The following is an 11,505-nucleotide window of genomic DNA, read 5'->3' as shown; positions in this document are numbered from 1 at the left end:
TGCAGCATCTTTTTTTTTAAGATTTATTTATTTATTATATGTAAGTACACTGTAGCTGTCTTCAGACACACCAGAAGAGGGCATCAGATCTCATTACCGGTGGTTGTGAGGCACCATGTGGTTGCTGGGATTTGAACTCTGGACCTTTGGAAGAGCAGTCGGGTGCTCTTACCCACTGAGCCATCTCACCAGCCCAACCAGCCATAACCATTCTTAATCACTGAGCCATCTTTCCACTCTGTGTTTTTATTTATTTAAACACACACACACATATCCACATGTATATTTGTATGCCATATGCATGCCTGAAGATCTCAGAGGCAAGAAGGTCCCCTGGAACTGAAGTTACAGACAGGTTTGAGCCACTATGTCACCATGTGGATGCTGAGAAATGTAACCTGGGTCCTCTAACCCTTGACCCATCTCTTCAGTCCCTTATTTGTTTTTTGCAATGCTATGGATAGAACATGGAACCTATACATACTAGAGAATTCTCTAGCACTAAGCTACAAACATTTTTTTTAAATTTATGTTGAGGCAGGATCTCTCTAAATTGCCAAGGCTGACCTGGAGCTCCGGGTCCTATCTCAGCTAAACAGATAGCTGAAATTACAAGTGTGTAGCACCACACCTGGATCCCCATTTGATTTTGGTTTTAATTTTGGTTTGGTTTTTGAGATAGGGTCTCAGGCTAGTCACAAACTCCACGTGGGTGCTCAGATGTTGAGCATGAACCACGATGTGAGGTGTATGCAGGACTACAGATCAAACCTGGGTCCAGTGCATGCTAGAAAAGCTACCTCCCCAGGCCCCTCATTTTCGCTTTTGTCTTTTTTTTAAGATTTATTTTTATTTTAAGTGATGTGTGTATAAGTGTTTTGTCTGATCATCTACATAGACATTGTGTGTTGCTTGATGCCTACACAGGCCAGAGGAAGGCATCACCTGCCCTGGAACTAGAGCTAGAAAAGGTTGTGGGCCATCTTGTGAATACTAGGAACCCCTGTCTTTTATAAGAGCAACGGCTCAAATCCTTTCTTAACCGATACACCATCTCCTTTGTCTCCTTCATGACACATTAAACTCTTTTTTTTGGGGGGGGGCTGTTTTGGAATGCTCTCTATATAGACCAGGCTGGCCTCAAACTGACTGAATCTGCCTCCCAACTATTTTAATGGTATGAGTCACACCCCCAGCTGGCTCACATTTTAAATTGGGAGGGGGGTGAGACACGGTTTCTCTGTATAGCCCTGGCTATTCTGGAACTCACTCTGTAGACCAGGCTGGCCTCGAACCCAGAAATCCGCCTGCCCTCTGCCTCCCAAGTGCTGGGATTAAAGGCTTGCGCCACCATGCCCGGCTTGTTTTGTTTTTTGAGATAAGGTCTTTCTGCTATGTAATTCTGGCAGTCCTACCTTGGTTGGTGCTGAGATAAAAGGCATGTGCTACCACTCCTGGCTGCAAACCTATCTTAAAACATGGATTTAGAGACTGGAGATGTACTAGAACTCAGTGGTAGTATGTACTTAGCATAATAGGCCCTAATTTCAATCCCCAACACCAATAAACATGGTTTTATATTAATTTGCCCATGATCTAGCTCTTCCTTTCCTAATTTTGTACCCAAGAGAATGAAAAATATATCTCTAGGGACTGGAGAGATGAGCAGTTAAGAGTACTTGCTGTTCTTGCAGAGGGTAGGGGTTTGGTTTCCTGCTCTGAAATGGTGGCTCACAACTGCCTGTAACTCCAGTTCCAAGTGATCTATCACCCTCTTCTGACCTCCATGTTCACTGCAGGCACATGGTGCGCATATATACATCCAAGCAAAACACTCATACTCATACAATAAAAATGGAAAAACAGCCAGGCGTGGTGTCGCACGCCTTTAATCCCAGCACTTGGGAGGCAGAGGCAGGTGGATTTCTGAGTTCGAGGCCAGCCTGCTCTACAAAGTGAGTTCCAGGACAGCCAGGGCTATACGGAGAAACCCTGTCTCGAAAAACCGAAAAAAAAAAAAAAAAAAAAAAAAAAAAAAAAAAAAAAAAAAAAAAAAAAAAAAAAAAAAAAAAAAAAAAAAAAAAAAGGAAGAAAGAAAGAAAGAAACAAACAAACAAACTGAGTCAGAAGCGTTGCTGTATAGCTCCTGCTATATACAGCAGCCTGGGCTACAGTGTTATACCCTCTAACAGAAATAACAGAAACCCGTGTTCACAGAAAACCTTGTGCAGAGCAGAAATTGTCATATTGGCGTTTGGGTTGGTTGGTTGGTTGGTTGTTCAAGACCAGTTTCTCTGTGTAGCCCTGGTTGCCTTGGATCTCATATATTACAGTTTATAACAAAATTGAAAACCCAAACTGGACATGGTGGCTCACACATAACCTGGAATTTGAGCTGCAGAATGAGATCCTGTCTCCAAAAATAGTGAAAACCAAAATGTCCATCATTTGAGAAGTCAGAAAGCAAATATGAGACATCTGCATAGTGCAATATTCACCATTCAAAAGAAGAGAGCTACTGAAAGATGATGGCACGAGCCTTTAATCCTAGCACTCAGGAAGCAGGGATAGGTAGATGTTGCAGGAAATATTAAAAATGAACTGCCTCCGAGCAGTGGTGGCATATGCCTTTAATCCCAGCACTTGGGAGGCAGAGGCAGGCAGATTTCTGAGTTCGAGGCCAGCCTGGTCTACAAAGTGAGTTCCAGGACAGCCAGAGTTACACAGAGAAACCGTCTCAAAAAAAAAAAAAAAAAACCAAAAAAGAAAAAAGAATTGCCAAGTTCCCTCGCTCCATCCAACTACTCTGCATGCATGGCTCCCGAGTTCCCTTTGCTGCCAAGCCAGCCCCACGCAGTGACAGTCCACCCCAAGGTCAGCGGCCACAAGACCCAGCAACCCAGTAGAAACAAAACTCTAGAAGCTTATAATTAACAAGTTAGATTTATGTATCAAAAAAATTCTCAATTCACAAGAGGCCCACACAATAATTTCAGAGTCAATTGATAATGATACAAGCTGCCCACCTAGATCAGACAAGTTATCCCAATTATTCTATCCCTACATGATATTCATAACTACCTGTGGCTATTTAAAACCACGCGGGATCGGGATCTTCCTCCTGTCCGTCTGCCTCCATCTTGGCTTCTTCCTCCTCTTAGTCCCTCTCCGTTCTTGCAACTCTTTGCTCCGCCTCCCATTTCTCTGTCCAATCACAGGCCCTCTGCTGTACTAATATTTTAATGTAATTGGGTAAGGAAAATCTTGCCCCAGGTGGATCTCTGTGTGGTCTACAAGTGAGTTCCAGCAGAGCCAAGGCTATACAGAGAATCCCTGTCTTGAAAAACAAACAAATCAAAACAAAACGCATGTCATGAATGAAAGGACTTTCCAAAGACCATGTATTTGTTAGATTAGAGATATAGCTTGTTTGAAAGAATGCCTGCCTTGCATGCACAAGATCTTGGGTTGGAGTCCCAGCACCATGTAAAATGAGTGCTGGCTCATGTAGCCCTGCTCTTGGGAGGTAGAAACAAGAGGGTTAGGAGTTCAAGGCTATCCTGGATTACAAAGGGAGTTCAAGGTAAGCCTGGGTTACATAAGACACTGAACACAGTGCCTCACAACTGCCTGGGACTAAAGCAGTAGGGGACCTGAAAATTTCCTTTAGTCTTCTTGGGTCACCCTAAAATACCCTTTTAAAAGAAAAGACCTTGTCTCAAAACAATAAAGACTACATAGTGTATTCTATTCATATGAAAAACCTAACAAAAGAGACCAGACATGGTACATCTGTAATCCCAGCACTCAGGAACCTGAATCAAGAGGATCTTAAGTTCAAGGCCAACGTGGGTTACATACAAGAGACAAATCTATAATAATAATAATAACAACAACAATAATAACAGTAATGAAGAAAGTACCCTGGTGCAAGTCTATAATCCTAGGACTAGAGAAGTAGAGGCATGAGGATCAGGAGTTCAAGGTCAGCTTGGCTACTAAGTGAGCTTGAGGACAAACTGAGTTACATGAGACCGTTTCAAAACACACCATTAAAAAAAAAGCACCAGAATGGTATTTTGATGACTTACCACAACAGAATACATGTACTAGCCGGGCGTGGTGGCGCACGCCTTTAATCCCAGCACTCGGGAGGCAGAGGCAGGTGGATTTCTGAGTTCGAGGCCAGCCTGGTCTACAAAGTGAGTTCCAGGACAGCCAGGGCTACACAGAGAAACCCTGTCTCGAAAAACCAAAAAAAAAAAAAAAAAAAAAAGAATACATGTACTAAATGATTTTAAGCTGTGTACTTGAAACAAGAACATTATTTTAATTACACATATGAGTGCTCCCTGCCTGTGTGTGCACCACATATATTTCTGGTGCCCACAAAAGCCAAAAGACAGTGTTCGGGTTTCTGGAGCTGGAGTTACATATGGTTGGGAGCTGCCATGTATGCAATTGCTGGTACTTGAACCCTGGTCCTCTGGAAGAGCAGCCAGTGCTCTTAACCACACATACAGCAACTCTTGCCATAGTGAAAAATGCCCCTATAGGTCACATATTTGAACACTTGGTCCCCAGTTGCTGGTGCTATTTGTGGGAGTTTTGGAACCTTTAGGAGGAGCCTTGCTGGAGGTGCTGGTGGCAGGCTTTGAAGGCTTTTTTCTGTGTGTGCTTTGCCTACACAGTACATGTGGGCTCAATTCCTAGCGCCCACATGGCAGCTCAGAACTGTCTTTAACTCCAATCCCAGGGGGATCAAATACTCTATTCTGGCCTTCACAGGCACACATATGTTGCACACTTGTACATGTGGGAAAAACACATATAGACATAAATAAGAAGTAAAAGGAAGAATACCAAGTACGGAAAGTTCTAAATGGTGATGGAAGACAGGAAAATGGAGGACAGGAAGGGGTGGGGAGAGGGTCAACCAACCCCAAGTATATATGAAAAATTTATAAGGAAATGTTACTTTGCATGTTAAAAGAAAAAGCTAACATGTATAATCTGATATAAAAATAAATATTATTTAAGTACCTTATATGTGCATATTAGATGTCATAATAACACCAGTTATTTTGTGCAATTAATTGACACTTATTTGGGGAACTGGAGAAATGGCTCAGCAGTTACAAATGCTTACTGCTTTCCCAGAAGTCCTCTGACAGACTTATAATGCAGAAATTTGAAGGGTCACTAACCCTGTCAACTATTCTGCAAAATGTGTCCTTCTCTAGACAGTATTGTCTGTAGATGACATGAGCAATTTCTGCCCAGTGGCTGCCTTGCCATGAGAGCAACCTTGCCTGAAGGGGAAGCTGCTCAAATCTTCTTTGAACCAAGGGTGTGCTGTCAGGATTAGACATGTCTCTAGTCAAATGATTATTAGTAATGAAATGGCCTTAACTGTTATAGTCTGTGTACTTCAGGTGGCTTTGAAGACTATTTACATAAGGTAATCTGAACTGTTAACCCTTGACTACTCTCTGCTATTTCTAATTGAAATATTTTGAATTTTAATGAACTCAGAACCATGAGTTTTCTATCTGGACCTTCCCTTATGTTACTGAATCATGTGTAATGGCAGTTATTAGAAGGTCTGGGCCCAAGCCTTGTATTCTTAGATGAGTTGCACAAGCACAATGCCTATCAAGGAATATTAACTATAAATCTTGTGACAAATATGAGTCACACCAATGAAAACCTTAAATCTACACCAGCTCTTAAGCTCTTAGCTCTCTTATCCTCATCTCTAGTCCTCCTTCTCCCCCTCCCTTCCCCCCCTCTCCCCACTTAGCCATGGCTGGCCTCTCTTTTTCTACCTTCTCTTTCTCTCTGACTTTCTACAATAAAGCTCTAAAATCATGGAAAAAATTTGCATCAATCTATAAATTGCATACCAATGTAAAACTATAGCTTCAATTTGTATTAACTGTAAAGATTTCTACCAATGTAAGATATGACTATGTAATGTTTTAAGAGTAAACTTAATAGCCTATCCCTACTTGTCTATTCCTCTAATTTCTATATTACTATATCCCCCTTTCTCTTCCACCCTCTTTTCCCTAAGGAAGGATAGAGAAAAGGGAAAGTATGAATCCCTGAGTTTAGGCTCTCTAGTTCCCTCCCTGTCCAAAGCTACATTTGTAAAGTATCCCTTAATATGACAACATAGCCCGGCGTGGTGGCGCACGCCTTTAATCCCAGCACTTGGGAGGCAGAGGCAGGTGGATTTCTGAGTTCGAGGCCAGCCTGCTCTACAAAGTGAGTTCCAGGACAGCCAGGGCTACACAGAGAAACCCTGTCTCAAAAAACCAATGCCCGCCCCCCCAAATATGACAACATATCTGTAATTCATCCACCTCAAACCCAGGGAATTGGGCTGACTCTCCATAATGTCCTGCTGAACAGACAATGAAATATCTTTAAAGGAGAGGGAAATTAGGAGATTTAGTTAGGCCTTAAGAAAGCCAAGCCAGCAATTGTTATTCGGTGGTCTCTGATGCTAAGAAGGCTCAGAGCTTGACTGAAGTTCTGATTGGATCAGTCTGAAAGATGGAAGGAGGCAAGATGACTCAGAATCCCTGACATAGGGAGTCCAAGCAGGTCAGTTCAACATCGGATTAATCTTGCAAAAGCTGTACACTCTGCAATATACAAATCTCAAGACAGATTTAAGCACCATCAAGATGTCTGTATGGATTGTGTTAGACTGTGCAGGGTGCACAGAATAGTTGAGGATGAAATTCTGCTCCATGTTTGAGCATGTGAAAGACAGCTGTCCTTTTTTACGAGCCAATTTTAATAAAAAGCAATCATAAATCTTCCTTTATGCCATGTGCAAAAACAAACAAACAAAAGTCGGGCCATAGTGGCTCACACCTTTAATCCCAGCACTTAGGAGGCAGAGGCAAGTGGATTTCTGAGTTCAAGGCCAGCCTGGTCTTCAGACTGAGTTCCAGGATAGCCAGGGCTACCCAGAGAAACCCTGTCTCGAAAAACAAACAAAAACATTTATGCCATGTGAAGGATGGCACAAAGCATCTTTACCTGTCCTGTTTGACTCCTTTCCATTTTTCTAGTTATTCGTGGGGGGTGGGGGTGGGCTCCCTGTCATATCTGATCCATTCAACTCTGGAAGTGGTCCAGAGCTTAATCTCCTTTTCTATTAACACCAAAGTAGGAGCTGGAGAAAATTGGCTAAGAGCACTGACTGCTCTTCCACAGGTCCTGAGTTCAATTGCCAGCAACCACATGGTGGCTCACAACCACCTGTAATGAGATCCAATGCCGTCTTCTGGTGTGTCTGAAGATAGCTACAGTGTACTCATATGTATAGTTCTTAAAAAAAAAAAAAAAAAACAACACAAAAATAGAGCCTTTCTCCCAAAGTAGCATGTCCTTGAGCCAGTAACCAGAAAGACTTTTAGCTTGACTTCCCTCCCAGAGGAATATAACCGCAAAACTCAAAATCACACACGTTTTGGTAATTTGCAAACTAAACAAATACTGTACGAGCTGTCTCTTTTCATAGTAGGGGGTCTCAAAGCCTGAGAGCAGAGCCTGCCCCTGTTTTTAAGATTCTCACATTCTGGAACCACATGACTTTGCTCGCCGAAAAACCAATTCTCCCCCTCCTGACTTATATTACTGTGTGTATCCATCTGAAAATTCCTAAATTAATAGTGGATTCTTGCCTTCCACGTTGGATATCATCTATTGCATGTAGTTTTATAAACATGCTTGCTCCTTTGCCCGAGGCCGCGCTTTCGGCTTAGCTCTGACTTCAAACGTGCTACCTCCTTCACAGGAGCTTGGCCTATGCTCCGACCTCTCCAAGTTTAGCTCTAAGATCGAAGATCGGCTGCCGCTGGCCTCACTTCAAATCTGCCCACTCCTCCTGGCTAGATTTGCCAAACTGCCAACAACTACCCCAGCTGCTCTCTTTCTCTTCCTGCCCACCTTAGCCCCGCGCGTCGCCCCCAACCTCCTCGCGCCTGACCTGCGGCTGAGGCTGGGTGCATATAAGTATGTTTCTCCTTCCAAAGCCTGGCCAGAAAGACCTCTTCTCCCTACGCCCCTCCTCTTCCTCCTGAGACCTGGAAGTCCCACCTTTCCCAGCAATTGGCTTCTGCTGTCTTAATTGACGCAATCAAGAACCAATTAGGGAGCCGGACAGTGGTGGCGCAGCACGCCTTTGATCCCAGCACTCGGGAGGCAGAGGCAGGCTGATTTCTGAGTTCGAGGCCAGCCTGGTCTACAAAGTGAGTTCCAGGATAGCCAGGGCTATACGGAGAAACCCTGCCTCGAAAAACCGAATAAAATAAAATACCAATTAGGTAACCAGATTTTAGCATCAGCTTCTCCCCCTACACACAGTGTAGCATTCTTTTCCTATGAAACGCCTAAGGGAAGAAACCAAACATGGTACATCTGTAATCTGTAAATTTCCCCAGAAGTCCTGAGTTCTCGTCCCAGCACCCACATTAGGTGGTTAGCAATCATCTGTAACTCTGCCTCCAGGGCACCCAGCAGCTGTGGTTTCTGAGAGCTCCTTCACTCACGGCACATATACCCCTACACTGACAATTTAAAAATATATATTCTAAATATATACACACTATTTTTTAAGATTTATTTATTTATTATATATAAGTACACTGTGGCTGTCTTCAGACATACCAGAAGAGGGCATCAGATCCCATTACAGATGGTTGTGAGTCACCATGTGGTTGCTGGGATTTGAACTCAGGACCTCTGGAAGACTAGTCAGTGCTCTTAACCTCTGTGCCATCTCTCCAGCCCTACACACTATTTTTTTTTAGAGCCATCAACAGAACTTTATTCATAGTAAACTGGACAGTCCGACTGACTTAATGGAGCTATGACCCCCTGAGACCCAGCTCCTCGTTTGGACCCAAGTGAAAAGTGTAGATTGCCCTCTCCACTGCCAGAGAGAGCCCAGGAGGAACGCTTTGTGCTATGCCATGTAGGGAATGAGTAGACATTTTGTTGTTTCTTCTGAGATTCCCCATGGAGCTGGGGTGCCTGAAAGTAGATGGTCCCAAAGCCAGGTGTAGCTGCACCCCTGTACTCAGGGATGAACTCCTGACCCCAGGTCCTGGTCAAGTTGGGAGTCTTTAAAAGACAGTGACAGGCAGAAGTGACTCTAAGGGCACGTGGGAGTTTCTACTCCCAGACCTACCAGGGCTGAACATAAAGGTTCAAGATCATTCCAAACCAAGAAAAAACAAAAAAGAGAAAAAAGAATCAAGATCACTCTAAGGCCCATGAGTTGCCAAAATCCTCAAACAACACTGATGTGGCATGGTGAGGCCTGGGGTAAAGGACTAAAAACTCCAACAAAAAAGCAGAAGCAGAGAAGGACAGCCCTAGAGGCAGGCATCTGGGTGGGCCCTGGCAGATGCAGAAGAGCCCACAACAGAGTCTCATGGCCCATGCATAATGACATACTCACCACCCTCAGCATCTCGGGTCCCCACACAGGGTTTAGAGAAAGTGTTACTCTGTTCCACCCAGACTGGAGTCTTCCAGAGTATTCCAGCTACACTTCCTGGATATATGTTTAAGGCTTGGCAGAGTTGCCTTCGGGGGCAAACAAGAATCAGGCCAGAACCCAGAGGCAAAATGTTGATGCTGTCCTGGTGTGTGGAGCACAGAGGATGGGCAGGCAGGGAGGGGGTCTTCAGACGTAGACATTGAGGGTCTGCAGGATGCTGCGGCGGCAGAGCAGGCAGTTGGCGGTGGTAAACAGGGTGGCGCATGAGGATCTCAGTGCAAGCCTGCACAGGCACAGGTGCCGGCAGGGCAGAAGCAGCACTGTCTTGCTCTGGTCCTGGCAGATAACACACTTCTTCCACTCTTCTTACTCCTTCAGCAACTTCCATGGGTCTTGCCCAGCTGCAGGCTCATCCTCGTTGAGTTGCTCTCGGCCTCTAGCCGGTGCAGCTCTGATGACCTCCTCTTCTGCTTCGGGAAGAGTGTCCTGTGGCTGGATCCTGGCTGAGAACACCCTTCTGGGGCCACCTTGGGGGGCTCCTGGTGCTCCTCCCCGATTTGGCCAGCTGGCTAATTGTAGGCTGCAGCTCCAGACTCTGCGCCAAGCCTCCAGACCTAGTGGAAGGCAAGACAGCCATACAATATTCTCCCGAAGCCGGTGGTAGGATGGGCGGGCGGGCATGAAGCTGACTGAGAGTTTGGGTGGCCAGCCTCAAGGTTTGCCTGGGTGCAACACAATCAAAATCACTGCCAGCACGCATGCCAGCAACACCAATCCAGTGAGGTGGAAAATCACACTGCTGGCCAGTTGGCTGAGGCCAACAGCTCCAGTGCTAGCTGGCAGGGGGATCCACAGGAGAATGGCCATGGCCATGGCACTGCTGGAGATGTGAGCGAGAAAAGCAGCCACCACGTCTGGCATCCTCCAAAGAGGCCCCGTCACAGCATCCCACAAGGCCAGCACCAGGGAGAAGAAGTTCTGAGTGCCGATGAGGCAGATGTTGACAAGACTGTTGATAACATAGGCCACCAGGCTCATGGCAATAGTGCAGATGCCACAGGCCTGGCGCAGCAAAGCATGGCCATTGGAGACCATGTTCAGGATGCCCCTATTCAGGAATTCCCAGCTCCTCAGAGCTCCATGGGAGGCCAGGTGCCCCAGTAGCTTTAAGCTCTCCAAGCCAGAGCAGCAGCTATAGAGGAGCGTCCCCAAGGCCTGCAGTCCTCCGAAGGTAAATCGGACCACAGCTTCAACTAAGGCCAGCAAAGAAAGCAGGAATCCTCGACCCAAGTGCAGAAGACTGGTCAGTACCGTGTGTGGCAGATTGTAGATGAAGGCCAAAAGCCAGGCCAGGGTAGCCAAGAGGGAGGACACGAGCAGGAAGTTGAGATCCAACATCAAGGTCAGCAAGTCCAGTACCAGGCCCACCCCATTCTCCACCAGGTAGACAGCCTCCATGATAGGGCTGCGGAGTTCAGGACAAAAGGAAGACTGGCTCCTCAGGGAAGGCGGTGTCAAAGTTGCCAATATTGTGCAGAGATGGCAGTTAATTTGGAAGGGATGTGAACGTCTAACCAAGGAAGAACCAAGGGCTACAGAAGTGGGCTGCAGGGAAGACTTTTACAAGAGAGAACAGCGACCCGGTTTAGAAGGCAGAATGTTCGGGAGCAAAGGGGTGAAACATCTCTAAAGTGACTGGAGGAAGTACCTCAGCTTTAGGAGCCTGGAGCAGTATACATGGCCGGTTGGGCAACGGGTCAGACGGGGAGGAGACCTCCAAGGATGAGACCGAGTTGGGAAGGGCCGGGTTGGGGCCGGGTGGGGGAGGCACAGGCGGGTGTGGGAAGCCACGTGTGCTGTTGCAGAGTGGTGCAGGCTACTGCTGGCCACCACGCATAAGTTTGGGCAAACAACCAATGCTTACTTATGCAGTAAAGTTTTTCACCAAAACACTGCCTGGCCCGGGCATGATAATGAGG

The 11,505-nt window shown here is 45.7% G+C and overlaps 1 protein-coding gene and 1 pseudogene across 1 annotated transcript in view; both read right to left on the bottom strand.

Annotated features, from left to right (window-relative positions):
- Positions 1 to 3,112, bottom strand: part of Taf1 (TATA-box binding protein associated factor 1) — a 73,865-nt gene extending 70,753 nt beyond the window's left edge. The window contains exon 1 of the mRNA XM_029473242.1: positions 3,082 to 3,112. The gene's annotated coding sequence lies outside the window, so the exon portion shown is untranslated. The remainder of the gene's footprint in view (positions 1 to 3,081) is intronic.
- A 6,600-nt stretch (positions 3,113 to 9,712) lies between these two features.
- LOC110287499 lies at positions 9,713 to 10,984 on the bottom strand (annotated as a pseudogene).
- Between the last annotated feature and the right edge of the window lie 521 nt (positions 10,985 to 11,505).

The sequence above is a fragment of the Mus caroli genome, chromosome X, assembly GCF_900094665.2.
Source record: "Mus caroli chromosome X, CAROLI_EIJ_v1.1, whole genome shotgun sequence".
Classification (NCBI taxonomy): Eukaryota; Metazoa; Chordata; class Mammalia; order Rodentia; family Muridae; genus Mus; species Mus caroli.
The sequence above is the reverse complement of the archived record's forward strand: the minus strand, read 5'-3'. Positions and strand labels throughout refer to the sequence as shown.